Source organism: Rhinolophus sinicus, linkage group LG01 (assembly GCF_036562045.2).
Source record: "Rhinolophus sinicus isolate RSC01 linkage group LG01, ASM3656204v1, whole genome shotgun sequence".
NCBI classification, from domain to species: Eukaryota; Metazoa; Chordata; class Mammalia; order Chiroptera; family Rhinolophidae; genus Rhinolophus; species Rhinolophus sinicus.
In genome coordinates, this window is record NC_133751.1 from 184,511,778 (window position 1) to 184,527,838 (window position 16,061).

The 16,061-nt window shown below is 45.6% G+C and overlaps 1 long non-coding RNA gene across 3 annotated transcripts in view; it reads right to left on the reverse strand.

The window, feature by feature from the left end:
* Positions 1-16,061, reverse strand: part of LOC109445030 (uncharacterized) — a 282,305-nt gene that overhangs the window by 59,660 nt on the left and 206,584 nt on the right. For all 3 annotated transcript variants that reach the window (XR_012489430.1, XR_012489437.1, XR_012489447.1), the window contains one exon: positions 13,244-13,340. This is a non-coding gene — a long non-coding RNA (uncharacterized LOC109445030). The remainder of the gene's footprint in view (positions 1-13,243; positions 13,341-16,061) is intronic.

Here is a 16,061-nt window from a genome sequence, read left to right on the forward strand (position 1 = left end):
CTGTCCAAATCTCATCTGAAAAGAGGAAGCAAAGACCTTGGTAATTTTCCAGATAATTTCTTTAAAAGAAAAAAAAAGCAACCTCTCTTTCCTCCAAATTGTTTATAATTGATGCAATACAGGAAGTATCACTGCTTTTTAATGAGTTCCCAAACTCAAATTCTGCTATTTCATTTTTTTGAAATCTGCATTTGCCTGAAATATCTCAGTACTTCAAGGGCGGTTTTGCCTAAATTATGATAATAACCTCAATTTACTTCTTGGTGCAGCTAAGAGACTAGTGGGCACCGCATGATAGCTGGGCTGTAAGAACCAAGCCCTTCTTCTCTGGCTTGGGGTACATGGATACCCTTTGGTGCTGGGATTGGGGTGAAGGGGAAACCCCTTGCTGGACTGCAACACTCTAATCCTTTCTGTTTGCCATTACAAATTTGTGGGTGTTCATCATTTACTCATTTTGCATCTTTCAGGACTGCAACAGACTCTACCTGCTTTGTTTCACTTATATACAGGTGAAAATATAGGACTAATGAAGGGAAGAAATGGCTTAGTTCTTACTGAAGGGTCAGCCTTGAACTTGGTCTGTTTTTACATATATTTATGTGATGAGTAAATTAAGCTAGCAGTAATAAACCAAGGAAATGACTGCATTCCCTGCTTTTTTGCCAAAGCACATGTCCCAGTTCTTTGTCTGACTCTAGTTCCAGTACCTGACACGCTGCTTTTGTCTTTCTCTCATTTAGCCACTCCTCCATTACCCCGTTTTTCTCCTATCTCTCAGGATGGAGTCACAAACTCCTGGCTGCTTCAGTTCATTGAAAACCTTGTATTATCATGCAGTCCACAAGCAACAGTTTGGGTGAAAAGAAGAAGCTCTCCCTCTCCTGCAGCTATTCTGAGGCAGAATATGAGTCTATAGGAAGACCCAATAGTTTGCCTCTTTACTGGTGCTCGTGGACAAAAGCTTCAAATCTTGACAATGAACAGAGGCAGCTCCTTTGGACTGGCATGTGGGCTGTCCTGCTGGTCCCAGCAGTCAGAAGAGCCAAGAACAAAAGATGCTCGCCAGGCCACCCTGGTACCCGGCTGGAGCACATGGCGGATCTTACACAGCAGCTCCCCTGCACCTCCGCTCCCCTCTGCCCTGCCTGGCTCCCTGCACACACCACCCAGCATGGGATTCACTCTCTTCTGCACGCGCACATCTCTCACAAGGAGGGCCCCTTTCTGAGATTGAATCACCTCATTTTTACACCCTAAACAATTAGATGTGATTTCCCAAAATGTAGGAACAGTGAGTGAGCAGACTATCCAAATAATTGGCTGGAAGCATTTAAGGCAGGAGGAGAGAAAGGAGGGAGGAGGGAGAGGAATGGGGGAAGGAAGGCAGAGGCTTTGAGTCTTTGTTTCTCTCCCATCTGGCTGGAAGCCAGAGGGGAAGATCGAAGAGACCTCTCCTTTGTCCACTGATCTGACAGTTCTCCCGTGTTCCCACTCGGCAAAAATCAAAGTGGAATGCATTCAGACGTTCATGTCCATCGCTCACAGGTTACTGAGAAAGCTGTCTTCCCGTGCCTGGTGGAAGCAGGATTTCTATGCAGAATTTCTGTTTTCAAGGTCACAATAAAATTAACAGTTCCACTTTATCCTCTGTAGTCTGTCATTGTTAGCACTCTCCTAGTCCTCCCAGGGGACCAAAAGCATGTGCTCTGTAGCTTTAAGGGAAGAGAGAAGCCTTTGCAGGCTCTCTCTATCAAGTCTAGTTAGGTTTTAGCATGTAAAGTTCCAGGCCATAAATAATTCAAAAGGCATGAAGAAGATTTTCTTCATTCTCCATCTATCCCTGCACACAACACTCCCCCCCCACCACTCCTTTCTGGCTTATAACAAATGCTAATTTAATCAACTGGCAGTAAATTGTACCGGTTGCTGACTCACGCCAGACACAGCCCCTGTGGACTTCACAGAGCCTTGCCATCTCATGGGGAAAAGAACAATGAAGAACTAAGGTCCTGAGCTGCCCACCTTTCTTCTTTTGTCCTCCTTTGTTTCCTCCTACACCCTCCTCCAAAAAGGATCCTTCATAAATCTATCCCGGATGTGTCTGTGACAATTCACATGGTATCCACACGGCCTGCAAGGACCTGTGCCCTGTGCAAGTTCAGGGTCCCTGATGATGGGACGTCCCCAGTGGTTCTGAAGGCCTCTCTCTAGAAAAAGCCTGCAAGGCAGGGGGAGGGAAGCGAGGCACTGAGACGAAGGGTGGGAAGGGGAGTGAGGCAGAGCCGGCCCTTGTTATCCAAGCTGTGAAAGCATGTGTGTCAGGGAGGCCTCTGGAAACGCTGGGGGAAAGCTGATTAAAGGATGGAGGAACAGTTCCCATCAGGAGTCCTTTTCCCCTCACCAAGCCAGCAGGAATGGAGGCCACTGGACTCGTGGGGACAGCTGTGAATGGAGGGTGGAAGGAAGGAATTGTCTTGGAGATCAGTGAGGAGCAGCAAGTAGAGGGCTGGGGGTGGAGAGGATGGGACAGAAAGAAATGCCTCCAAAAAGAAACGGTCAAGAGATAGGAGCATATTTATAGGAAGCCTGAGGTCCATTTCCTTTTCCTTTTGCTCTTTTATTTTAGCTACAAATATTTACATTCTTTATAAATATAAAGAAACATTCTCCATCCCTACCCCAGAGGTATTCCTTTAAAAACCCTCCCCATCATGATCATCTAAATATTTGCTGAGCACTAATGTATAGGAAGGAAATGGAAGGTCGTTTACCCTCATCTTCAAATGCCTGCAAAGCACTTCCAGGGTTCCGGGCATCACCATGTCCATTACTGTGTTTGCTCTCTCCTCCTGTCTGCCCATAAAGGACAGCGTTGATAGCGTAGGCTGTCTTGCAGAGAGCCTGGGCTCCGTGCAAGGACCCATAGAGGCACAGTCACAGCTGACACTATTTTCACCAGATACCCTGTCCCTGGGGGTTGGAACACAGTAGGTCTAACTGCTTAGGTGTCAGGCTTATCATTTATTAAACCAATGGAATCACAGCAGAGCAGCAGGACTCCAGAAGGGTCTGACTCATCTGGTCACCAAACCCCACCCACAGTGCTGACGTGTCTTAAATTATTAAAGAGCTATTTTATATTTAATCATACCCACCCCCCTCATTGGATTATAAACTCCTCTGCCCAGGGATTCAGTGTGGGCAGGTTTTGTGTCCGTCTCCCCCAACACCTCCCACCCCTCCACAAGGCTTCAGAGAGCAAATTCAAATTTTCTGATTGGTTGCAAGAACACCTTAAGACTTGCCAAGTGAGAAACCCTGCCACAGCTACCTTATTTTCAAACCCCCCTCTGAGGCTGTTTTCTTCTGTGGTCTTTCTTCCAGGACGGCCGCTATGTCTTTGTTCCTTTGGGCTCTTTTTTGGGTGTGTGTCTTAGACCAACTGCATTGTTTCGTGCCCCTCTCTGAGGGTTTGTTTTCTAGAAGGCTCCCTGCTGACAAACAGGACATACACAATGCCAAAAGTGCCTTTGCCTTAGAACTACCAGAATGCACAATCGACTTCCTGCAAGAAGCCCAGAAAGGGGAACATGCAAGGAGCCCTCTTCTCCCCTAGCACCCTTTGTCCCTCCCTGCACAATATTCTGTACATCTTTCTTCTAATTAACAGCTCTACAAGTCTGGAGTCACTGGGAGCCAAGAGAGAATGGGCCCTGCGTGGGGGAGGCTGTTTCGCCAGCACACGCGTTCTAAGGCACGTGCTTCACTGCCAAGAATGGAAGGCGTGGTTCACTTTGTCCTTATTTGACCAGAAGGCTCGGCATGGAATGCTGCCTCAGTGCCTCTGCTGTACACTCCTGGGGCGGTCGTAAATAATCATGAGGCCTGCTATGGCTTTTTGGCTAACCATTTGCGCAGTAACTCAAATGAGGCAGCAGACATGAGTCAGGAGAGGGAAATAAGCTGAAGAAGGGGAGTGCGGAGAGCTTGGGCTTCTCAAGCCTCCGAGATGGCACTTTACCCAGAGACACTTGCTGAGTCTCCAGGGACAGACTGCAAACCCTCCCCCTTCACTGCACCACCTGCCAGAGCCATTTGCAAAGCAGCTTATAAGAGCAGCTAAGTGAGCGAGCGAGCCACTTGTCCATGCTCGATGCGTGAGGCCAACCAGGACCTTGCACATTGCTCAGAGGGGCAATAAAAAGGCATTAAATGTTGTATCTGTTCTGAACGTTCACAATTTGGGTTAGGAGTGTATACAAGCTGCGGACTGGAAGCTCAGGGATAACACTGGATCTGCAAGGTTAGGGCTGGCGGAAATATGAAAAGATAAGCGTGATTTCATTCCAGTGATCGTGGTTCCCTGTCCAGTAATCAGTGGACCACCAGATTTATCCCCCCGCCCTAGAGAAGGGTGCCAACAGCTGGTGGCCACAGGTCATGAAGCCTAACTTGTGTGCTTCATATTCTACTGGCAACAGTGAAAGGAAGGGCTTCTCCACGGGTCTGAAATAAAAGTATGTGCTGAGTGAGTGAATTTATTCATTCATAATAAAACTCAGGGCTGCCTACAACTTGTGTTTCTCCACTTGAAGTCTATCTCCCTCCACTCCTTAACAATTATATCAGCCTGCTCAAGCTGCCGTAACAAAGTACCACAGACGGGTGGCTTAAACAACAGAAACTTCTCTCCCACAGGTTGGGAGGCTGCGAGTCCTAGATCAAGGTGTTGGCAGGGTTGCTTTCCTCTAAGGCCTCTCTTTGGTTTGTAGATGCTGCTTTCTCCCTGTGGCTTACCTCCTCTTCTTCCACGACACCAGTCACAGTGGATCAGGGCCCACTCATAGGACCTCATTTTACCTTAGTTACCCTTTTAAAGGCTCCATTTCCAAATGCCGTAACATGCTGGGGTCCTAGGGCTTAGGACTTCAACATATGAATTTGGAAAAAAGACACAATTCAGCCCATAACAACAATTATGATTTTTCGTGTCGCAGGATCAAATATTAGCTCTGTCTGTCTAAATGGTCTGTTAAACACAGAGCCTGTCCCTGACACAGAAAGACTCAGGAGCTGTCCCTGCTGTGTCTGCTTACCCACAGGCACCGGCACTGCCCCCACCCACCAAGACAAGACCAAAAAATTCCAAGATGGTTCAGATAGTAGTAACAGAAAAGAAGGCATTTTTTTAGTATTAATTTTTTAGTGAACTGTTCCACTGGTGAAGGAGGGAGGGCAACAAATTCACCATTCCGGGAGCCTATTAACTCCTTGCCCCTCGTTTCTCCATGCCTCCTAGCAGACTCCCTCACTTTGACAGCCTGAAGGCGGCTTCCGCCTGGCTGCTTCTTTATCAACACCACATTAGAGCAGCCTATTTTGGTCACCAAAGGAGGTTCTGTTTGTTTTGAACATAAATTGGGATTCAGCATTTGATCGACAAGAGTTTCGGGAAAACTCCACATGGCAGGTTTATACCTGACTCTGTTCATTTTGTGCTGTTCCTCCTCGGGGTACCCTCAGATCCCATCAGGTGGCTTTGTCGCCATTGTCCCAGCCCAAAGTTACTTTACGGAGCCTCTTTTCCTAATTCGCAGAGCATATGTTTGTACCATTTGAAACATATCCCTTCTCAGGAAAGTACCAATCACCCACCCATTTCTAGGACAAGGGTGCTGAGACTTCTCGGGCAGTTACTTTCAGCCTCACAAATACAGAATCATTAAATGGGTAAGAGTCAATAAGTACACTCCCATGATTTGTTTTAATGCTTCAAAAACTCCCATTTAAAGTTGTTCTGGCTCTAACTGCATGTTCTGTGTGTGCGTGCATTGGTTTTTGAAATCTTCCTCTGAGCCAGCGTGCTGGAGACATGACATGTATGCCCATTTGAATTCTAGGAATGCACACTGGTCATATTTTAAGAGCATCTTCGGTAAATTAAGTCAGCGGTAGATATTGATGCTGGTATATACCCAAGCAGACAAGGAAAGTTAATCGTAAGAAAGAGGTGGGGAAAAGCTCCCATTTATCTTCTTCCTATCTCATAATTCAAACATACATTTCTAGAGATTTTTAAATATAACAAGAAGGAAGTCTTAATTGACCAAGATTCCAAGCCAAAGAGTCTAACCTCAATGAATTAATACGACTTATTTATCCACTAATTACAGGGCATGGAGCTGTACACTGGGCAATAGTTAGATATGTACATCTCTGTCCTCTAGGGTCATGGAAATCGAGTAAGGAGACACAGATACATAAACCATAATTAATGACAGAAGCAGGAAAAGCTGATTGGTTCCAACTCAGTGCGACAGACACTCAGTGCTATTGGGTTTCAGAGGCGGAAATGATGGTTGCAGTGAAGGGGTCTCAGAGGAGGTGATATTTGAGCCTGGATTAGGGGTTGGACCTAGTCCTAAAAGCAATGTGGGCTCACTGAAGGCTTTCGAGCAGGGAGAATGACATTATAACAAAACTGGTGTGGGAGGTGAGTGACCTGGCACAGGGTACAGGATGCACTGCCACAGGTAAGTAGAAAGGCAGGGAGACCAGCTTGCAGACTCTGGCAGTGGCCCAGGTACCAGGCAACTCACTCCTTAGTGGAGGGCTGGCAGTGGTGACGAGAAGAATGGATAGATGACACAGGACCTGTGAAGACCCAGCGGAAGGAACTTTGAGTCTTACTGACTGTGAGAGGCTGGCGACAGGGTCCTGATCGCTGCCCTGCTTACACGGAAAGACAGCTCTCCAGAGGGAAAGTCTAGGTCCTGGCTGGGCAGCTTTCTCACCGCCAACCCCTTCTGCACCCCCTCGCGACAGCAGAATCACCCAGCACACTAGGCTTTCCAGTGGGAGTCGTGGGCCATCCTGAGAATGTAGCCATGCCCTCTAAACAGACAGGAAGAATGCTCAGGGCATGGGACTCATTATATAAGACCAGTTGACAAACAGAAATCCCCAGAGTTCTCTCTGGCTTTTGTATCCCTTCAAGCGTCAACTCCCAAACCAGACCTCCACCCGGACTGCACTGAAATGAACATGGTCTAGCTCCGACCTTCCTCATTCAGGCTTCACATCATGTACCTCTGTCCTCTGTTGGATTTTTGTTGTGATTTTTTGCTGGCCCCATGAAGCATCCTGTGTCTTCCTTCCCCCTCTCCAACAGCCTTTATTTCTACTTGAGTCTCACATATGATCAGAGTGTGGGTGGGGGGACATGGGGGTTTTACATGGTCTCGGTTAAAATCACTCCATCCACTCATTCTGCGTGACATACTGAAGCTCCTGGTTCAAAGGTCCCCTGAAGCCAGACCTCTCTAAACTTTTCATTTTCTATAAAATAACCTACCTTTATTATTCAAGCTCTGTATTCTGCTCCTCGTATTTAAAAAGCCCCTGACACAGGCTCCTTGTTCAACAGTGTCACTGTGGAAAGGGCTCTGGGAAGGAAGGCAGAGCCCTGTCACTCTAGGCCCAGCTCTTGTATGAATTGGCCGGGTGACGTTTGTCAAAGCTCTTCATGTCTCTGGGCTTTAGTTTCTTCATCGGTAACACAAGGCATCATACAAGCTAATCTCGATGATCCTTCTAACTGACCTTCTGACTCTACAGGCCCCATGTTGCTGAAGCCTGCGTGAACTTGACTATTCACGTCTGGATCTGTGTTGCCACTACCTCTGCCTAACCCCACACTGGGGCCCATGGGTACCGTGTGACTGCCCCTTCCAAAGGGGCTGAGAAATTCAATGTGGTTCCTGAGTTTTGAGCACATGTAGATATGAATCGACAGCAGCATGAAGAAATAGAGAGTTGGTGTTTTCTTTTTTTGTGGGTGCAGGGAGGATATTGGGAAGAGTGAGGAAGGCGTGGGGTGGGAGTATAAAGCAAGGTCACTTTTAGGCGTATTAAACTGAAAACAGAAATGTCCAACTGACTGTTGGAAATTCCACACTGGTGGGGGAGGAGGTGTTCCCAAACTTGAATTAGTATAAAAATAGCCAGGTGATTCTTAGGGGGGTGAGGATGAACACAGGGCCAGAGCCCCAAAGAGACTCTCCATGGGGATAGTCTGATGGAGGTACCAACATAGAGGTAACAGTTGAAACTGGGGACCAAATGATTGCCTGGGGGAGTGGGGAGGAAGAAGATGAGAGGCTGAAGGACTTAACCCAGACAGACAACCATATTTTATGAGGAAAAGAAAGAGGGAACAGAAAGGTCATTAGAAGGTAAAGGAGGAAACTCATTTCCCGAGTTGCTGCTACCTGCTGGGCTCATCACGTACATCAACGTGTGAAAAATCTTGAGAAGGAATGATGTGAAAGCTAAGGAGGAAAAGTGCAGTCTAGGCGAGGTGACCTTGGCTTATGTAAGGAGCAGCAGCAAATGGGAAAAGAGAGGTCATGAAGCCAAGCCCAGGTGAAGCCAGCAGCACCCAGAATTTGCCACACCCCAGGAATGATAGATCTTGATTGTTTGCAGTAGAGATGGTAGCAGATACTTCCGGTGCCTGCTTCATACCCCGTCACCTACATTTAGACTCACGCTGGCAACACCTACCTCATGCTCGCTCCTACAGCACACTCTCTGCCTTTCTTCCTCGGGAACTTTTCTGAGGCTGTGGGAGCTTCACACAGGGAACACTCAGAGGAGATCATGCTCTTCCCCCAATCTTCAACTAGTGGGAGCTGAGAGCCAATGGCTCAGTGTCCCCAGCCCTTTCTGTATACCTACAGCACAGACCTCAATTACGCACCCTTATGCTGGCTTTTCCTCCTTTCCTGCCACAGTCTCCCCACCCCCTCACTCTTGTTTCCTGGGGTCAGATCCCAAATAATTATCTGCACTCAGTCCTTGTCTGAAACTCTGCTTTCGGGAGATCCCAGACCAAGACAGAGATGAGTCAGCCTCGGCGGTAGCCAACCAAGACATGCCAGCAAAGCTGGAATGCACATTTCCCTTAATGCCCTAAAACATAAACAACACATTTCTGCTCATCTCTGTCATGACCAAAGGCTGAGCTGTGTCTTGTGGGGCAGGCAGAGATGCTGCTTTGGATATGATCCACAGGTCCTCGGTCGTAAATCGCCTCCTGAGAGGGCGAACAGGCAGTCCTAGTTTTCAGGACTCTGTGTCAGAAACACAGACAACAGGCAGCAGAACGGAATGGCGCCTCCCCTTTGGAGGACTACCTTTCCCAGTATTGCAGCTGCAGCCTGGAAGCCTGCAGCAGTACGAAGCCCAAGAAAGTATTTTGTTTTGCTGTTTGATTCATCATCACAATGTTTTCAAAGCCAAGACAACCTAGCAGATGTGAAGTGTAAATGCAGTAGAAGAAATAGAAGGGTTTGAAGTCCCTTCAGTCATTTATGCTACTGGCTGGCATCTGTAGGCATTTGAGTCAGGAACTCCAACTTGAGCCTATTTGAGGGGAAAAAAGAGGGTGGGGACGGAGGGTTTGTCTTAGTGCCCTCTTCCATTGGGTCCCGTAGCTGTGTCCTCGCTATTGCCTAGCTCCTAATCTCCTATCTCTGCTCCACCTTGAACTTCTCTGATGGTTTTGCCGTTGATCACCTCCTTGGACCTGCAACAACCATCTATCTTTAATACAGCACTGCTTTCACTCTTGGAGGGATGGTGATTCAGGGAAGGTTAAGTATTTCCCTTTCCCAACTTAGAATCTGACCCATTGCATAATTTCCTGCCCCTTTAGGGCTGGTACAGGTCGCTGACACTGAAGTGTTGAAAAGAATACAAGGGAGTTTCAAAAGCCAGAAGAGGAAAATGAAAATCAAGGCTGATATCTATTCCTGGAGTCCCTCAGCTCTGCCATATCACGGAAAGCCCCTCACTGGTCCGCTCTCCTTGTCCAAGGCCCATCAGGTTGCTCAGGCTCTATTCCTCTTTAGGGCCTCTTCTGTCCCACCACCTCTCTTCTCTCAAAGGGCTACTTTCCAGACTCTAATATCGGGCTGCTTCTGGAGAAGTCCTTCTCTTCCCTTTTGAAAACTAACCCCTCAACTGTCTTTTGGCATAGGACCCTCTTACCCTGGGTTGTACTTTTTAAAAAGTTTTTAAGAAATTAACTGCCTTAATACTTGAATAACTGAAATTGCCTTGATAAAGCAATTTTTATTCTTCATTGGGCCAATGTACTCCTTTCAGAGGAGACCTAGACCTCACCTTTACATAGCCACAGGATTATCTAAAGATTTTTCTTAAAGAAAATAGAGTGAGGTGGTATTATTTCAGCATCAACTGAACACTCAGATGTTAGCCCTATCCTGAATTTGATGCATTGACTATTCCACTTACCCTCACAATAGCAAACACATCCTTTACCATCTATAAAGTTGCTAAGGCTTAATATTAAAAGGGAATAAGGTCAAACCTGTGGCCCAACAAGAACACTTGGTGTTTTCTGCCCCGTGTTCATTCAGAGCTAGGGATCTGAGAGCTGCCTCAGAGGCAGAATGGTCTGAATGCCAGACATCTGCACACAGGTTTCCCTTCTGTTTTTTCCTTTAATCTAGTACAATGATATTCAAATTTCAGTGTGGATAGAAATTAGAATACAGGGTTGTATGTTTTTTGGGTGACATAAGGGCTTTTCAAGGGTAATACTGAGTTTATATGATGTTCACGTTAGGAGTTGATTATGGAACCTAAAAATATCACTCCTAAGATGTGACTCCTATTTGATAAGCTTCCTTCAACGTGAGTTCTGCCAATGGACTAGAATTTCTATTTGGCTGCAAAATTTTAAATAGTACTTTTTTCTCTTTGGTCTCACTACCCTTGGAAAAAGAACTCAGCCCCCTCCCCCACCAAGCCTGAAATGTCGTGTCATGACCCCCTGATCCCCAATCACCACTTAGCAGCTTCTTTCTGGTGGAGTATAGGGAGAGAGAGTTGGGGAGGGGTCCTGGCTTTCTTACTAAGCAGCCAGACGACTTGGGTCTGCAAAGCTCAATAGCACCTGTTTCATCCTGACATTTGAAAGCAGAGATCTCCTTGGGCCCACGATATGCGTCCTGAATTTCTCAGCTTTATTCTGAGCCCTATTTCTTCTGTTGCTGCTTTTACCTCTGCGCATGTTCATGGTAAATGGTCTGTTTCTGTCAATGACTTTTTCATCTATGTCAGGGAAAGGCCCATTAGACAAATCCAATGGGACAAGTTCAGAGAGTTTGTCAGTTCTCGTCACTTTCATGTCTGGCTGTGCAGTGGAGCACAGACGCAAAACAGACTTGTCAAGATGGGCCCCTTCTTCTGGAAGAAGTTTATCTCAATGGAGAGAAACATGTGATGGGTTAAAAAACATCAAAATGCCAACAGTTCAGCCTGGGAACAACACAGGGAGCTGAAAAGAGCTGTCTGTGAATAAATTTAAATAAGTCAGACTCAATCCCCTGTGTACGGGGGAGTGGGAAGACAACTCCGTATCCAAGAGTGTCTGGGAGTGCTTGGAAGAGCCTGATACAAATGAGACAGCTGCCATTTCTTATCAATTATTTTCAACTTATCAATAATTAATCATTATTGATAGGAGAAATGAAAGACAATATTTCACGTCTTATTTCACTGAGAAAGTAAAAGAGAACGTCCACATTTTCCCATTTCCAAATTAACTAAGCCCCCCTACACTACTAATATTTAGAGATAGGACCTTTAGGGAGGTAATTAAAGCTAAATGAGGTGATAAGGTTGGAATCCTACTCCAATAGGAGTGAGAGCTTTACAAGAAGAAGAGACAAAAATCTCTCTCCCCACTTGCATGTACCAAGGAAAAGCCACATGACGACACAGCAAGAAGATGGCTGTCTATAAGCCAGGACAGAGAGTGCCTACTAGAAATCAACAAATGCCAGCTCCCTGATCCCAGACTTCCAGCTTCCACAACTATGAGAAAATACATTTCTGTTGTTCAAGCCACCCAGTCTGTGGTATATTGTTATGGTTGCCTGAGCAGACTAAGGCAGATCATGAGGAATTAAAATCTGTTTGGAGGAACACTAACACATCCATTTTAAGAGCTTTATATGTGAAAAGGCAACCGTTATTTAATATCAAGTAGAATATGGAGCAGGAAAGAGAAATGAAGTCAGTGAGATGGACAAAAAAACCTAGCAATTAATGGAATAAATAACCAGGAATGAAGCCTCTCTTCCAGTCTCAGGACCAGAGTTGGGCTTACCAAGGTTCCAAACAAAAGGAATTAATCATGGGAAATCAGACATCTCGCTTGGAGTGCACACACTGAGCTAGCAAATGGTGGGCAGCCCTGTGTGTGAGTGTTCGGCGCCAGTTAGAAAGATTTGAACTCCAACTTTTAAAAGTTATGAGGCCTTTGATATATTAATTTATCCATTCTTAATTATATATATATATATAATTCCCTCCCCATCCTCCCCTGGTTATAAAGAACAAGGAGCAATCTCTTGGCCAAGGTTCATTCATTCAAGGCCCCATACTAGAGAATGAGAGGATTCAAGATTTGAGGATGTGGGGGTTCCTGCTCACAAAAATACACAGTTCTGTAGGAGAGACGCTCAGAAAAATCTGAGCAATGCAAAGCTAGATTTGAAAAGCCATTGGATAAATTGCTGTTGTAAGACAGATTGGATGGATAGATTATGGATGGATGGATGGATGGTTGGATGTATGGATGGATAGATGGATGGAACAGTGATTGTTACAGAGAGAGGTTCACAGGCTAGAGTCTCAAAGCGTCAGCCTCTGGTTGTGTTTGACCTTTTTTACCATAGGCATTGGATATTCTCTTGCAAATTGGTAATACCATGTACATGACTCCTCCACTGTGAGCACCTGAGAAAAATGGACAATATCTTATTTGCTTTGTTTTCTCAAAATCCTATCCTTGTCGTGCTGAACTGGGACTTTGAAAATCCCATTGACTGTTGCCACCATTTTCTGAGCTGTCTTGTTCCACCTCTCATCACTGAGAATCTGTTTAACGAACTCATTCATTCATTGAACACATATTTTTTAAGTGCTTGCAATGCTGTGCACTGTTTTAAGTTCTGGGGATACATTACAAAGTAAATGTGGTCATATTCTGTGCAGAAGAAACAGAAAATAAGCCAAAAAAAATAAAACATATATTGCATCAGACAGTGATAACTACTATGGAGAAAAGTAAAGCAGGAAATAGGTACAGAACAAGCCAGAGTTGGGGGTGCCATGTTTAAAGGTGTGGTGGGGGAAGACTTACCAAGAAGGTGACCTGAGTTGGAGGAACAGCCCAGGCAGCATTCTGGGAGGGAGGCTCCAGCTGGAGGGAAGAGCAAAGTGTGGAAGTCGGCGTGTGCCTGGAATGAAAAGGAAAACAGTAGATAGACCATTGCATCGGGGCAGAGAGAGGGAAGGAGAGAAGAGGGGATATAATGTCAGAGAGACCAGGGGAGCGTTGAGACTCGGGTAGGGCCCTGTAGGCTCTGGTATGAATTTTGGCTTTTACTTTGAGCCATTGAGGGGCGATAGGCTCTCCCTTGGTTTTCACAGGATTACTCTGCCTGCTGGTTTGGGACTGAGATGTAGTGGTGGTAAAGGCAGACGCAGGGAAGCCAGTTAGGATATGTTCTGATAACCGACCAAGAGAGGATGGGGGTTCCAACCAGGTGTTAGTGGCAGAGGGGGTGGGACCATCAGCTTTTAAATATCTTTGGGAAATAGAGCCAGTAGGATTTGCTGATGGTTTGGGTGTGGAATTTGAATGAGGAGACAGCCATTACCAAGCACCGCTGGTATTAATCCTGGCATTGTTGCACAGCAACTTCTGCCAAGGGACCTCCATTAACTGAGTGGCCAGCCCAGTTTGAGTTGGGATCCTTCCAGCATCACCAGTCCCTCCACACCCCGTATAATTGTAATTTGGATTGATGGTCACCCCATCCCTACGCGCTCCAACTCACTCGTCACCCTGTTTCCCAAACCCCACCCAGGGACCATCCTATAACCCTCCATTTCGACTTCTCCCTGGCTGCACTTAGGTTCCCACAAGATTGGAAACTGTGGGTTTTGAAGGAGGAAAAGGCTTTACCTAGACGAAAATGGGTCTTAGTGGGGAGAGCGATTTCAAGCCAGGATAACTATTTAGAAAGCAACTATGACTACGTATCATAGCACTGAGACAATCAGAACAGCAAGACCAGACATTGAAAATTAGCAGCTTTCTAGTTTTCTACCCAACACCTGTTTCTAGATTTCAAGACATTTCTGGTCAAAATGAGATTTATACAGGACAAGAATAGATATCTAAAGAGAGTACCTCTTGGCAACTGTAAGTCTTAGTTATGACTGTTTAAGCAACTAAGAAAGGAAGAAGGGAGACAGATAGGAAGAAGAGAAGGAAGGAAGGAAGATTGGTTCTTTTTTCCCATTAGCTATTTTACAAAAATCCAGCAATAGTTAATTACCACATTGTACACATTTTTTTTACCTAACTTTTAAAAAGAACCCAAACTATCATTCCCGCTGCATATTATTTTATGATTTAGAGCAAGACTTTTGTAAAGCAGCATTTAAGAAGAAATCCTCTCAGGGAATGAGGCTGAGTAAGCTAAGTCTAACCAAACCATTTTTTTTTTTTTTTTTTGGTATTAAAACACCGCATAAATTCTTTAGAACACAATTGATGCAATAGATCCTGACTTCCTGCTTTTTGGATTCCTGATCAGGCTTTCCAGACATTCAGAAATGCTGGAGGCTGTGTGTGCACGTGTTGTTGTTTTAAAGGATCCAATACTATAATTCTCACATGTGGAAATTTTCCACTGACTTCAGTTTTACTAGCATGAACCACCAAATCCTCAAAGATTGTACTAGGGCAATTGGGAGGCTTCCTTCCAAACTCCTGGTGGGATAAATTATAAGATGAGATGAAGTAGTTATTTTCTATGGCTCGTTGTGTTTTTATTCCTCCCACAAACAAAATGCAAACCATCACAAATTAAATAGATTCCTCAACGTCCAAAGAAGGCTTCTCATGCTGCTTTTTGTATACTCAGCGGTAGTGTTGCAACAGATGTTAAAGGGCCAGCCTCAAAAGGAGGCTATGTTAGCAACAGGATGTGAAGGAAGAAGCGGAGACTTGAAGGCCTTACCCTCAGGAGATTTTGGTAGTGAAGTGGCCTGGTGGGTGAGCCTCAATTTCAGCCCCTTCCTAACTTCTTTATATGTCTCCCTCGGAGATCTTCCAGTTGCCCAAAGCAACGGGTTCAACAGAACAATAGGTCCCTAGAACCTAGCCACTTTCCCCTGCCTTAGTTATTGAAATAATCTTTTCGAACAGCTGTGATGATGACGGACTAGTCTACCAGACGCTACCCTTCACCTGTGTTCTGGATGAATACCTCTTACCTGTTTTTCTCATGCAGAGGCTAAAGGGGTCAGATTCACTGTCAACTAGAGAAGCTGGCACTGCTGCTGTTATTTTTGAATTTGTGGAACGGAGACCTGGAACTTTGAACTCTGAGATTGTATCCGGACACAACTCCACGCATGAATGATCCACTTGTCCACTACGGAGAGCAGGCACAGGGCCCCCCAAAGTCATAATGTGGCCCTGTCTCCATGTGCCTCCCTGCTCTAGCCTGCATCTGTGAACAAGAGAGAAAGTGAAGACCAGGCCTCCCTTTCTTATTGTGTACTATATATAATTTGGAAGTCATAGGAGTAGGGGGACCCAGTGACATCTGAAATAGCTCTGGGCAAGTCCCTCCCTCCATCATTTTGCAACCATCTGTCCTGCTCTGTTTCTGACCCTCACTTTACGCTGGCTGATCAGAAATATAGAGTGATGGTCAGCTTTGGAGGTACCCGTCAGCTTTGGGGGTTCTTATCCACCCACAGGCCTTTTCTAGGACCTGCTCTGCCTAATGCCACGCCCACAGGGCCAGCTCTAGATGTCCATGTCTCTGCCAGAATGAAAACATGCATAACAGATAACTTATTCAAGACCTAAAATCAAGTTAGTATGGCAACAGAAATGAATAGCCTCCATATTCTTTAACATACCTCTGGCTAGAAAT